This window comes from Elephantulus edwardii, unplaced genomic scaffold (assembly GCF_000299155.1).
Source record: "Elephantulus edwardii isolate Elephantulus edwardi_28Jun2011 unplaced genomic scaffold, EleEdw1.0 scaffold00144, whole genome shotgun sequence".
In the NCBI taxonomy this organism is placed as follows: Eukaryota; Metazoa; Chordata; class Mammalia; order Macroscelidea; family Macroscelididae; genus Elephantulus; species Elephantulus edwardii.
In genome coordinates, this window is record NW_006399894.1 from 6,239,076 (window position 1) to 6,254,163 (window position 15,088).

A 15,088-nucleotide genomic window follows, 5' to 3' on the forward strand; every position below is an offset into this window, starting at 1 on the left:
TGATCAGAAAGATTATGGCCTGAATCAGACAGACCTTAGTCCTCAAACTGACATCATTACTTCTTAATAATTTAGAGAGTTTCCTAACTGCAGAATTTTCCAGTGCAAAGCGTCTCCTTATTTCTTGTCTACTGGTATCAAGGATGTTAATTGTGAATCCAAGCAAGATGAAGATGGTGACAGTTTCAACCTCTTTTAATGTCTAATTAAAGTTTGGAAAATTAGGCAAAATATATTATTTGAAACATAAAAATTCATTCTGGAGACAGAACTACATAAGCCTCTTAATTTTATCCACTTTTCTGCTGTTGATGTTTATTTTTAAAATTAATGTTTGATAATTTTTATTGATTTTTCAAATTTAGCAGAACTTGCTTTTAACAATATGCATTACTCTAAGATTACAAATAATTTTGACAATTTTAATGATTAAACAGTAAAATCATATGATGGTATCCAGTGTTTTGATTTTTAAACTAAATTCTACTTTTATGTGATATTAGTTTGTGAAGGTCATTTTTATATTCCCACTTTATTACATGTAATAGTTAAAATAATATTAATTCAGATCACTAGGTGACTGTGAAAGATAGGAAAAAAACGCATGCTTTGACTTGTAAAATATTTTCTGAACATAGGAATTTTTATTTTATTAAATATAAAGAAAATGAGTATATCTTTCGGGAAAAGCACGAAGAAGCAAAGGCTAACTCTGAATTTCTCAAGAAGGAGAATATTAAAAAACTTTTAAAGACTGTAATAACAAAAACAATATTAAAATGCATTAAACCTGCCCTATCAAAAATGATTATTTTTCATAGTGACAGTTTTATGATTCATAGGTTAACAATATAATTATGTTTATTAGATTATTTTATTATAGCCAATTGTCAAATAAACATCATATTGAAATTATATCTAGTTATTCCACTTTCATATGAGATTTATAATTTGCTAAGAAACAGTACAAAATCTGTCACATTTCTTAGAATGAAAAATTGAGCTTTGTAGAATCAAATTAGGTGATGCCTGAGGTAGTTTGATTATTTAAACATAACTCTGAAATTATAAATTCCTGAATATGGCACATGTTTGTAAGTGGAGTAGCTGGAAAAATAAGTAAAGCTGGTAATTGTTTCAATTTCCACTTCAGATACATTTTTTGTGAATTTATGAGTAGAATAAATGCTTATTTTGTTCACTCTGTGACTCAGTCTAATTTCTGTATTAATTTCCAAAGTCAGACTTTAGAAACCCCTCTAAAATTAAGCAAATAGCTATCTGCTGATAGTGTCTACTATATAACTATTTATACAAAATTAAGTTAAAACTATTTATATCAGGTGCAGCAATGAAGGAATGAAAACCCAAAATCCCTGTAAATGTTCATTAAAACTAGTAAAAAATATTTATATAAAAAATCCAAAATTTAACTAAACCTGTTTTTAAACCTAGACTTTTAAATCTCTAGGCAAAATTTTATAAGGGAAATATGCAGCTATGTTTTTCTATTCATAAAGGTAGAAACTCTGAGCAAATGAATAGCTTTAATACAACCAAAGTCAATATACCAAGGTTTCTTTCCAGTCACAATTTTTAGGCTCCTGTAGGCGATATTGATAATAAAGCATTAGGGAGCGCTGGAGGCTTAGTTGTAAGCAGTTGTTCTGTTTACCCAAAAAGTAGACTGTTTGAATACACGAGTTGCTCTGCAAGAGAAAGATGGGCAATCTCCTCCTGTTTAATATATTGCATCTAAAAAACTACTTGAGGGTAAAATTTGAGTCGATTCCTACACATCAGTATTTAACTACAACAATAAAGCATTAAACTGATAGCATTGCAAATCTTATCAATTCTATTATAGGGAGAAAGAGTTTACCATACGATTTTATTATTTCTTCTGCTAATAATAATAGCAGACTTTATAAGAGGCCTCAGGTTAATATATTCCCAAACGTTTAACCAGCTGCTCCTGTTGTTAGGTACCCCCTTTACCCCAGTCACTGTGTCAATCTATCTCATCAAGGTCTTCCTCTCTTGCGCTTTCCCTCTATGCTCCCAAGCATAATGTACCTCTCCAAGACTAGTTCCTCCTTGCAACATGTCCAAAATATGTCAGATGAAGCTTCAGAATCCTTGCCTCCAAGGAGCAGCCTGATCTCACCCCATGTAGGATGAACATATTTTTTTCTCCTAGCCATTCATGGCATATGCAATACTTTCTCCAGCACCACAGCTCAAAGTCATCTTCTATCATCCCTAGTCATTTACCAGCATTCTGATGCATAGCAAGTGATTGAAAAGATTATGGCCTGGAATAGAAGAAGCACCTTAGTCTCCAGATGGACATCATTGATCTTCAGTACTTTGGAGAGGTCTCTGACAGCAGACTTTTCCAATGAAATTTGTTGGTTTTTGTTTCTTTGTTTTTTAATTTCCTGGCTGCTGGTTCCAAAACAGTAGATTGTGGAGCTAAGAAACTAAAGCTGTTAGCAATCTCAATCTCTTCACCATCTATCATGATGTTGTCAATTGGCCCAGTGGTGAGAATCTTTGTATTCCTGATGTTGAGTAGTTTCAATCCATATTTAAGGCTGCTGTCCTTGACCTTCTGCAGCAAGCACTCCAGGTCCTTCTCCATTTCAGCAAGCAGGATTTTGTCATCTGCATAATACAGGTTGTTGATGAGTCTTCCTCCAATCCTGATGCCACATTTCTCCTCATAGAGCCCAGCCTTCTGGATAATCTGTTCTGCATATATAAATTGGAAAGGTATGGAAATAGAGCGCATCCCTGGCATACACCCTTCCCAATTTTGAACAATGCATTGTTTCCTTGCTTTGCTCTGATGACTGCTTCTGGTCCAAGTATAGGTTTTACATCATAAGCACTAGCATGTGTTCTGGGATTTCCATTCTTCTCAGAGTTAGCTACAGTTTGTTGTATAAGTCAATCATTTCCAATATTAATTACTCCATCTATCATGCCTCAGTTTTCCAACTCTCTATCGCTCTTCAGTTCTGTTATTTACTAGGAGGTTGTCAGAGACACAGAATGACTCATGTGACTATAAGCAGGCTGGTTTTTGCAGAAACTGGTTAGCAACGGTCAGGCTGGACGCAGCTAGATGCTTAGTCCACTGTTTATAATTTCTCAGTCTATACAACTTTTCACAACCCAGCAGGCTTGGGCTAAGTTAACACTGTCACACTGCCACTCTGGTGTTGGTGTTTTCATAACCCCATAGTGTGGAGAAGACTCTCTTATATTTATCCTTTAGCTGTTAATGATTTATGAGAATACGTGTCAATAGTTAAGGTAGCTGGAGATCATCTCCCCAAGGAGGGCTAAGAAAGCCAACTATCAAGATTTTTAACACCACATCATATATTTAAGTATATTTGAAACCTGTTATTGTGTTGTTGTGTACCATAGAGTTGGAATCAACATATAGCTTACCCTCTGGCAGGTTTTCAGAGACAGTTAATCATGTGGGAGGAGACTGATCATCCTTCTCCCATGAAGTATCTGGTGGATTCAAACCATGTGCCTTTGAGATTACAGTGCAGATTCTAGTCACTAGGCTACTAGTGCTCCCTACTGTTACAAAAACTATAGTCATACGTTTCATATAACAACATGCACAAAATTTTATGACTTGCAAGGGCCTCTATGACCAGCAACACCTGATTCCTACTTTAGGTGTGGCCTCTAATTGTGTAGATGTTAACTTGAATCAAGGTAGACAATCAAAGGCTATAGCTATCTCTGATACTAAAAAAAAAGCATGGAACAGGAAGCTTCCTCTGAAAAACTATCTATTTCTTGGAACCATATGTAGTTGGACAGGTTTCAGGCTCACATTGTAAAATCACAAACTGTTCAGGTCCATAATTTTTCTCTTCTTGCCAATACAGAACATGAGAAATAATGCTTATATAATCTTTACAATGGTTAGCTACTAAAACCCCATTAGAAAAAAAATATCTTTGAGTTTCAGCTGTCTGTAAACATAAAATATAAATAGAAAATCTTCAAATACAATTTTTTAAGACATTTGTTCAGAGTCATGATCAGACTATTATATTTAGCACTCATTACCATGGGTGCAAAAATCTATAATTTTTTTTCTTTCAGAATACTTAACATTTTTCACATAATTGAATCTAAAATAATCTGGGTTTAAATTAGTCACAAATACATTCAGACGGCCAACTGACAAAGGAAGAAATGCTCAAAATCACTAGCAATCAGAGAGAGGCAAATCAAAACAATTAGATATTGTCTCACCTCAGTAGCAGTGGCAAAGTTTAAGAGAACAGAAAGCAAAAATCATTGGAAAGAATCTGAAGAGGTTCGAACTTTCATACACTGTTGATGGGATTATAAAATGGTATAACCACTCTGAAAGGCAACTTGGTGTTTCTCAAAAAGCTGAATATAAAAATTCCATATGACCAGTGCTGGAATATATCACCCTGAGGAAAGAGAACTGAGACACAAACAAATTTGTTTTGTTCATAACAAATATTCATGAAAGAGAGTGGATTGAGAAATTGTGGTATATTCACATGATGGCATTACTTCGCAGCTCAGGAGCAAAATTGTTCTTGCTAGTAATTGCCTTCAACTCAAACATTACTCATAGCAACCCTATCAACAAAAAGGCCTAAAGCCACTCTACAACTAGCAACATTTATCAAAGTTCATAGAGTTTCCGGAGGCATTTTGTTTAGGAAGTGGATGCTACTCCTGCTTCCAACAGGAGCAAAGATTTCAAAAAATACTATCTAATATAGGAGAGACTTGAGAGCATTCTACTGAGTGAACTAACTCAAGATCATAAAGACAAATACTGCAGAAGACCATTATTATAAAAATAGAAGAGTAACTAGTAAGATGTATACAAAAGTCCAAAAGGGAATAGAGATGGGAGGAGGGAGGCTTAGTGAGGGGAGAAAATACTAGATCCCGGATTGTGCTGGGCAGAAGGTGGTAAAGGAACTAGAAAAGATACAGTGAGGACCTAAAAAGTCTGTGTAATAGTGAGTATAGATCAAAGGTGGCTGATTTTATATAACAAAATGAATGAGAATGATTGCATGAAGCATAATTTGAGTGAAGAAATGTGTGAAACACAATGTACATACATGAAACACAATGTATATGAATTCTGTATGCAAAGTAATGTAATATTTAAGAAAGAATGGTACTCAAAACAACAACAACAAAACCCCACCATTGCCTTAGCTACTCATAGCTCTTGAACCACCGTATCCACCTTGTTTTCATGGTTTAGCAAAATATTGACCTCAACATCATAAAGGCTTGAGCTACTACCTCTGAAGTTTACTTCTTTTATGAGTTCGAAATTTGAAGATTGAGTGCTTTAACTGCCAAAAATCATTATTGTTTCTACTATCTCCAAAGTTGCTTTCATTATTAACCAAGCCCATTATAACCATCTACATTGCCTCATAATCTTCACCATGACTACCACCAAAACTACTTCACCCACTGAAGTTTCCTCCTTGATCAAAGCTGTTATTCCCATCAAAACCACCTCTGTGGCCATCACCAAAGTTTCCAGAATCTCTTCAACATCTTTGGCTGTAAGATAGATATGTCTTTGTTTTGACCATCTCATGCTTTAATAAGGCTTTTCTTAGTTCAGAGTTGTGACCATTCACAATAAGGTATTATAGCATAAAGATCTTATATACAAAGTCTTGAGTGTCTAAAGTTAGAAATACACTGCCCCTCTTCTTGCCACTGTCTCAGTCAGTAATGATTTTATTCCATTCTATTTTCCCGTACTGTTCAAAATAATCTCTTAAATCATTTTCTTCAGAATCTTCTTTATTTCTTTCAGCAAAGATCTCTTTCATTGGTAAGTGAACACATGGTCTTTGGTAATATTCTCTTTATACAGCCCTCTTTGTTTCCATAGCCTTTCCATTCACTTGGGGTCTTGCATTCATGGGTGCATCTACCTTGTCCATAGATGATTATGTAAGGAATCCAAGGCCTTTGGAGTGCTTGATGTTTGGATCTCTCATTACTGTCGAGTCCATTAATGTTTTCAACTGCTTAAAATTGTTCAGACTTCCACCTATCGTTTCAAAACTTAAACCCCTGATGAATAATTTCCATAGCAGTTAGGCTCTTTAGAAGACTCTGACTTTGACATGACTGCAGTGGGAATAAACACTAGTAATGATGCTTCCTTGGCTGTGTTCTCTAGCAAATTAAAAATAACAATCTAGATAAATAAGAGCAATTCAAATGCTGAGTTATCTTGTCAATTTCTTGTCACCAAAGAAAATTACATCCAAAAGATAATAGACACAAATTGTCTTCCCTTTTCTGTTGCTGTAATCCACTATTCTTTCCCTTTATTAATAAGATTCCATGTGTCTTAATCACATATCAGACTCACTGTTCTTAAGTCAATACTGAATAACAGCAGTTCCCCATGCGGTTTCCAAGACAATTCATCTTTACAGGAGGAGAACACTCATCTTTATTCTGAGGAACACCTAGTGCAGTTGACCTTCCAAACTTTTAGTTACCAACCTTGTAATTGATACACTATGGCACCAGCTATGACAATGGACTTAAGCACAGCAGAGATTGTGAGGTTGGTCCAGGATCGGGCAGAGTTGACTCTGTTGTGTAGGGGGGTTGCTATAAATCAGAACCGACATGATGGTACCTAATAACAGGAAGTGCAAACAAGTTGCTCCTTAGAGGCAGAGACAGTGAAACTTCACCACACATACTTTGAGTATATTTTTGAGTTTTCAAGAAGAGGTAGTCCTTTGAAAAAGATACCATGCCTGGAAAGGTGGAGCATAGAAGAAATAGAGGAAGGCTTTCACAAAGATGGAATGACAATAACTTTTAAAATGTGCTCGAACATGTCACGAATAATGAGGATGGGAGCAGGATAGAGAAGGTAAAGATCTGTTGTTCATAGAGTTGCTATGAGTTGTAGTCAACTCGAAGGCACCTAACAAAAATAACCACCATGTAGTTTTCTGGCAGAAGTACAAGTTCTTTCTTCTATGTGTGTTTTCTTTCTACTTTTCCCATTTATATAAATTGTTCATTTTCATTGAATTTATACATAATGTATATTCCATAATGCACCTATATTTATTCAATTTAGAATTTTTACTGCAGTATTATTCACAATAGCAAAGAGTTGGGAGCAGCCCAACTATCAGTCAGCAAATAAATGAATAGAAAAATTGTGGTTCATTCCAATAAAAGGATATTATGCAGCATCAAACAGCAGTGAACATGTAAAACACTATACAACATGGATGAGTCTGGAAGACATTACAGTGAATGAAAGATCTCAGTTACAAAAGAACAAATACTGCATAAGACTAATGTTATAAAATAGGCGTAACATAGTGGTGGGAAAGAAGAGAAAACCTGGATAAATTGTGAATACTGCATTAAAACAGATGAAAGAAATTACTATTTGAAAGGATTATCTGATTAGACATTTTTGTATGGTAATTACAAAGGGAATTGGGAGAGGGGAAAGGGAGGGGAAGTGAGGAAAATAAATAAATTAAAGTCTATCCTTTTTACAAACTTCCATTAAAATAATATAAAAATAATTATGTTTAGGAAAAAATGCATAAAGTAACAGTATAATACATATAAAGGTTCATTATTTTCTAACATACAGTGAATAAGAAGTTGTTCAATGTTTTTGAATAAACTCTGACTCACAGTGACTGTGAACAACCTATTTGAACCTTACCTGATCCAACATCATTGTCAGAATCTCAATCGTATGAGAAAATGGGCATTTTAAAAGGACTTATAGATTACAGTGAATAGTCATTTTAGATGTTTCAAGATTGGCACATATGGTAATGAATACCGAAGACAGAAGAAGAATTGATACCCTTGAATAATGGTGTTAACAAAGAATATTGAATATACCATGGACTGTCAAAAGTCCAAGTATATATTCGTTAGAAGTGCAGCCAGAGTCTTCCTTGAAGGTAAGGGCTCTTCTCTTACTGGAGTATATTACCAGGAGGTAACACCATGCTTGGAAAATAGCAGGTCAATGAAGGAGAAGAGGACCTTTAAGAAGATGAGTTGACACAATGACTGCCACATTGAGGTTAGGCACAATGGAGACTGTAAGGATAGCACAGCTCAGACAGGATTTTAAATTGTTGTACATAAAGTCACTGTGAGTGTGAGCTGACTCGATGGCACCTAACAACAACGTTTTTTCCAATGTTAATTGTGACTCTTTCCACGTCAATGTTTGCATCTGATTTTCATGCAGGAAAGAGGTTATATATAAAAGAGGTAAAGAAAAGCCAAAAGATATAGGCTTGCATAAGGAAAACTACAAAACAATTCTATAAGAAACAATGAGACATAGTTATATATATAAATATTTCCTGTTCATTGAGGAAAACTCGATAATGTGAAAATGACAATTCTACCAAAAGCAACCTTACTTGTTCAATGTTGTTGTTGTTGTTAAGTACTGTCTAGTCACAGGCAACTCATAGCGACCCTATGAAGGAGAGTCCTCGACACTTGGGTGCCTTTCATCCTCTTTCCAGGTTCATAGGGTTTCTGGAGGCAAGCTATTATGGAAGTGGATGCCAGTCCTCCTTCCAAGCTAGGATCTCAATATAGATATCAAACTCATTTTCAATGAGTCTCTATATTAAGAAAATGCAAAAGGAAATTTGCAGTTGTATTTGAAAAGTAAAGAGATTCCAAAAGAGCAAAATTCTTATGAAAAAACAGAAGGAAATAAAGAGGCATCATAGTCCCCAGTCTCAAAACCCACTACACAGCCATAGTAATCAAACAGCATGGTAATGGTACAGTGAAAGACACATATAATAATGGAATAAAATCAAGAACCCAGAATCACCCATGTAATTATAATCAATTGATATTTGACAAGGAGACAAAACCCATTAAATGGGGGAATGACAACAAATGGTGCTGATAAAACTAGACATCCACCTGCAGAAAACTGAAACAGGATCGACCTCTCATTCCACACACAAAACCCAACTTAAAGTGGATTAGAGATCTAGAGGTAAAACCTAAAACCTAACAATAATCACAAACAAAATGGGAATGTTTTCTCCTCTTCATTTGTGGAATAAATACAATTGCAAATATAGCCAATAATGCATGATCAGGAGAGGATAAAATCTGTGATAAATAGGACATTTACATATCAAATCATTATGCGCCCTCATTTTAAAGGGTTTCACTTTATCCTTAACTTCATTAAACTAACAGTGTGATATGCCTGTAACTAGTGAAAAAATACTCACTCACTCATTGCTGTAGAGTTGGAAAGAACTTATACCTAACCTTTCAGTGAATTTTCAGAGGATACTGCCCGCCTTTCTCCTGCAAAGCAGGTGATGGACTTAAACTTCCTACCTTTTAATTGGCATGCAACTTCTTACCCTCTAGACTACCAGAGCTCCCTCCAATACTGTAAAGAGGCTGATAATTACATTTTAAATTGAGAACAGTATTTTTGTAAAAAATAAGGGTGTTTCTCAACTAGGAAATTGAGATATGTATCTAGCAATGGCTGCCCCATGACCTACACAAACAGCTTTCCTTTTTTTTTTTTTGAAAAGCAATAATATATGTTTTACATATCATTTATCCTTTATATTGCATTATGTTATCAGAAATATGATGACAAAATATGATAAAGTACAGAGATCTAATTCATGACCTTGGTTTTATTCTAATCAGATAGCTGTAAATATAGGCAGATCATATGACTTTCCTGAGTCTGAGTCCTCAACTTTATATGTTTTCCCTTTAACTTCCAAACATAAAATACATAGTTAAAAACTCCAAAATGAAATTAAACTATCTATAGAATTCACATACAATTTCAATACAATACATATTTTAAGGTGAATGTTATGCTATACAGTCTTTTATATCTATTAGATACAAAAGATAAATATTAAACTGCATATTTTCTCAATCATGTAAAATAAATGGATAAAATATTAGTTAGCTGTTTTAAGTTCTCTAATTTCCATTGTTTGTTGTTATTGATGTGTACCATAGAGTCCAAACTGACCCATAGCTGACCCTCAAGCTGGTTTTCAGAGGCAGTTAATTGCACAGGAGGAGATTTCTCTGGTGGCCTCGAACCACATGCCTTTGGGATTGCAGTGTAGCTTCTTGCCACTTGGCCATCACAGCTTGCTTATCCATTTTTATTTATTCAAATATGAAGAATAATAAATATTAATAAATCATAAGTTGTTGTTAGGTGCCCTAAAATTGACTATAATAGCAATCCTATAAAAGATTGGAACGTTGTTTGATCCTGTACCAGCTTTAAATTTTCTGCCATAATTAAATCCATTATTGCAGTCACTGTGTTAAACCATCTTGAGGGCTTTTTTCTGTTCTTTTCTTTACTCTACTTTCTCAAGCATGATCTCTTTTTCCAAGAACTACCAAGCCTAATAACAAGCCCAAGGAATAAATAGGTCATAGCAAAACAGCACTTACATACTTAAAGGGATTTTGTGGGTTGTTTGTGTTGTTTTTTTTTTTTTATCTTTAAAATAAAAACCAGTTGTGTCACAGTTATTGTTAGGTGACTTTTAGTCAACTCCAACTGTAAAATCCTACACACTACAGATCAAAATCTTGCCTGATCATAGCCCATCCTCACAATATCCACTGAGCATTTTTTCCACTGTTGTAGTCATTGTGTCAATCCATTTAGAAGAGCACCATCCTCTTGTTCATGATTCTCTATTCCTTCCTTCATGATGCCGTTTTTCAACAGCTGGTTCTATCTAATATTTTGCCTAAGGTAAGTAAGATGACGTCTAACCATTGTTGTTTCTAATTAATACCATGGCTGTACTTCTAAGGTAGATTTGTTTGTTCTTTTGACAACACACAACTCAAAGATATAAATTCTTCTTTGGTCTAACTCATTCAACGTCAAACTTTCATATGCATATTAAGCAATTTTAAAAGACCATAGAAGGAGTCAAGAAAACATTTAAAATTAATTTCTTGCTCTTTAACACTTTAAAGAGGGTCTTGACAGCAAATTTGCCCAAAGTAACATGTCTCATGTTTTCTTTTTAAAATTTTTTATTGGTTTTCATACAACAACTTGTTTACACTGTGTTTCAGTCATGTACATTGTTGGGGGGGTTTCTTTCCTCCCCTCCAAGTCATTATTTCTAGATTGCTGATTCTATGGGTTTTGGCCGACTATATCAAAGTTGAACTGTCGTGCATAGAGATATGAAACACTGATTTTCAGAAGGTGATGCTAGGCCTGTCTCTGAGAGAAATTGTAGGTGGTCTGTTCTTAGGTACCATAGAGTGGATGTATCTGAGTCTTGCCCTGTTCTGTGCTTGAGCCCATTATACAGCTGTCATGTCAACCCAGCGCATTGAGAGATTTCCTCTCCTACATTAATCTTCTGAATCAATCCACCTCATAGAGAGTCTTCCCCTCCTGCACTGTCCCTCTACTCTACCCAGCATGATGTCCTTCTCCAAAGACCTGTCTCTCCTTACAACATGTCCAAAGTATGTCAGGCAAAGCCCCAGAATCTTTGCCTCCAAGGAGCAGCCTAGTTTAACCCTCTACAGGATGAATCTGTTTGTTTTCTTGGCAGTCCATGGTACATTCAATACTCTTCTCCAGCACCACAGCTCAAAGGCATCAATTCTCCTTCTATCCTCCCTAGTCATTGTCCAACTCTCTGATGCACAACAAGTGATTGCAAAAACCATGGCCTGTATCAGGTGGACCTTAGTCTCTAGAGAGACACTGTTGCTCTTGAGTATTTTGGAGAGGTCCCTAACAGCAGACTTTCCCATCGCAATACGTTTTTTTATTTCCTGGCTACTGGTGCCAAGAGTGGGTGAGTGTGTCGGGGGCAATGAGATTGGCACAAGATAGAGAATAGTTTAGGGCTGCTGTACATAGGGTCGCTATGAGTCGCAAACGACTCGATGGCACATAACAGCAACAACAACAACATTAATCTAGCTTTCCAACCATGCTATCATTTTCCAAGGATAACAACATATCCAGTGTATGTGAGATGACTTTTCACTATTCTTGATTTCAAAGAGCATCGCGGTCACACTTTATTAAAAAAATAAATAATAAGGTTTGTTTGTTCTTTTGGTATTTTGGTAGCCCATAGGATATTCTTCTTCAACATCCCAACAGAAAAGTTTTGATTCTTCTTCTGTGAATCTTAGTCTTTGTCTAACTTTCAGAAGATATAAAAGGTAATTAAAAAGACCATGGTTTAGATTAGGTGTAGCTTAATCTTTGAGGTGACATCATTGCTCTTCAGCACTTTGGAAATGTCTCTGACAGCAGATTTTCTCCATGTAATATCTCGTGGTTTCTTGACTGTCAGTATCAAAAGTGATGATTGTGGAGGCAAGTAAGATGAAATCACTGACAATTTTAATCTTATCTCCATCTATCATGATGTTGTGTGGGCTCAGTGATGAGAATTTTGTCTTCTTAATGTTAAAATGTAATCCATACTGAAGGCTATAGTCTTTGATCTTCTGCAGCCAATACTTAAGTCCTCTTCACTTTCAGAAGCAAGATTGTGCCATCTGCACAATGCAAGTTGTTGATGAGTCCTCCTGTAATCTTGATGCCACATTCACCTGAAGTATCCAGCTTCTAGAATGATTTGCTCAGTATACAAAGTGAATAGGAATTTTAAATCATGTAGTCATGTTTATTTGTGCTATTTGGACAACAGATTATATAGTATATACATAAATTTCATGTGAGTACGATTGTGTCCTGAAATTCCCATTCTTTTCAATTTTTGCAATCATTTATTATGATCCACACAGTCAAATGCTTTTGTATAGTTAAAAAAAAATAGATAACTATCCTTTTGGTATCTCCTGCTTTCCTCCAAGATTAAACAGACATCAACAATGGTATCCCCTGGTGTCAAATCCACCTTGAATTTTAGCAATTTTGTCAATGTACTGTTCTAGGTATTTTTAAATAATCTTCAGCATGATTTTGCTTGCATGTGATATTAGTGATTAAGGTCAATAATTTCCATGTTCTGTTGGATCATCTATTTTTTGGAAATAAGGACAATTATTCTCTTCCAGTCAGTTGACCAAGTAGCTATCTTCCTGATTCTTTCATAGCCTGCTGAGCCTGTGTAAGATTGCATATGTTTATTGAACATATTAACTGAATTTCCATCCATCAGTTCCTAGAGCCATATGTGATATATATACACACACACACACACACACACACACACACACACACACATACATATAATACCTTCAGTGCAGCTTAAAATTCTTCCTTCATTATCTCAGGTTCCTGACCATGTGCAATTTCCTGAAATGATTCTGTGTCAGTCTTTTACATCCAGTAATTCTGTGTATTCTTTCAATTTCTTTCTATTCTCCTGAAGCCTCTAATTTTTTGGTTAGTGGATGAACCAATCATGTATTCATCCATACATATGAATAGAGATTTACATATATTTTGGTCATTTTAATATTACTAAATCTTTTTTCTGTTTTTTTCTACTGTATAGTATTTTAGAAATACAAATTTATCTACTTAAATATTTTATCTTGTCTTTGTGAATGTTAAAAGAAAATCAATGAAAACTGGAAAGTTAAAAATCATGTATAATTTTGACATATGTTGCAAGGAAATATTTCTCACATTTTTATAAAATGTATTTATGTCAAAAATTACCAGAGAAATGAAATAAAAAGAATTAAGTATGTGAAGGAAAGAAATGAAAATATTATTTTTTTATTCCATGTAAGATCTCCATTTAATCAGAATTCTCTTTACATATGGTTGGTATTTTTCCCAAATAAATTCTAATTTGATTCATATTTCCTAATCATCTTTGTACTCTTGTGGCATGCCACAGAATAAAGTGGAAAAAATTAGGAAAACTAGATTGTGTAAATTCATTACAGTCTATTGGAAAAAATGCTTATGAGTAATAATAATTTTAAATATGCTTAGTGTAATGTTTTATAAGCCTAATCGCACCATGAAAAAAAAAGTACTAGAAAGATATCATTATTAACTATTTCCTCAAAACTCACTAAAACTCACTGCAAAGTTATTAGATTTTCTGTCTTGGCAATTTTCTTATGGGAACTACCAGCAACAGACTAAGCAAATCTATAAACAATAGCTCTTGTTCTATCCTATCCTGTGACATCCTCATCCTCTCTGACATGCTTGAGTCCATTGTTGCATTCACAATGTCAATCTATTTCATTGAAGTTATTTTTCTCTATCATCAATCCTCCACCTTTCCAAGTACAATGTCTTTTTTTGAGGAATAACCTCTCCTAACAAGATTACTAAAGACATGACATGAACTTTTGCCATCCTTCTCTAAGGAGCACAGTGGCTACACTTTCTCTAAGACATGTATTTGTTGTTTTGGCAGTCCACGGTATTTCCACTGCTCTTCTCCAACGTCAAAATGCAAAGGGATCAATTCTTCTTCTGTCATCCTTATTCATTGTTTAGCTCTCAGATTCATGGTAAAAGATAGAAAAGACATCACAGCCTGAATCAAGCACCCCTAGGTCATTGCTCCTCAATATTTTGGAGATGTTCCTGACAGCAGACTTTCCCGATGCAATATTTATTTTCATTTTTAACTGCTGGTATTAAGTGTGTTGGTTGTAGTTCCAAGTAAGAGCCACAATACCCAAGTCTTAGCAATTGCTTTTGATACTTGTTTATATATTTGATAAACAAACTAATGAATAATTTAATGCTTTAGAGAATGTTTGTTTCAGATTTAAAAAAAATATGTTAATCCTGTGTAAGCTAATATCTTTTGCTAAAATAATTAATCATTTAAATGCAAGCAATTATTATGGCTATAGCTAATGAAGAAACAATACAAAACCTATATTTGGGCCAGGAGGCAGTCCTCAAAACAGGTCAAGGAAGCACTGCATGGTTCAAAATCAGGAAAGGTATACGTGAGTGATGCATCTTATCTCC

General features: G+C 34.8%; 1 protein-coding gene and 1 pseudogene across 1 annotated transcript in view; both read right to left on the bottom strand.

Annotated features, from left to right (window-relative positions):
• CCSER1 (coiled-coil serine-rich protein 1) overlaps positions 1–15,088 on the bottom strand; it is a 1,860,678-nt gene that overhangs the window by 650,391 nt on the left and 1,195,199 nt on the right. The gene's annotated exons all lie outside the window — the stretch shown is intronic.
• Positions 5,514–6,193, bottom strand: LOC102869224 (annotated as a pseudogene).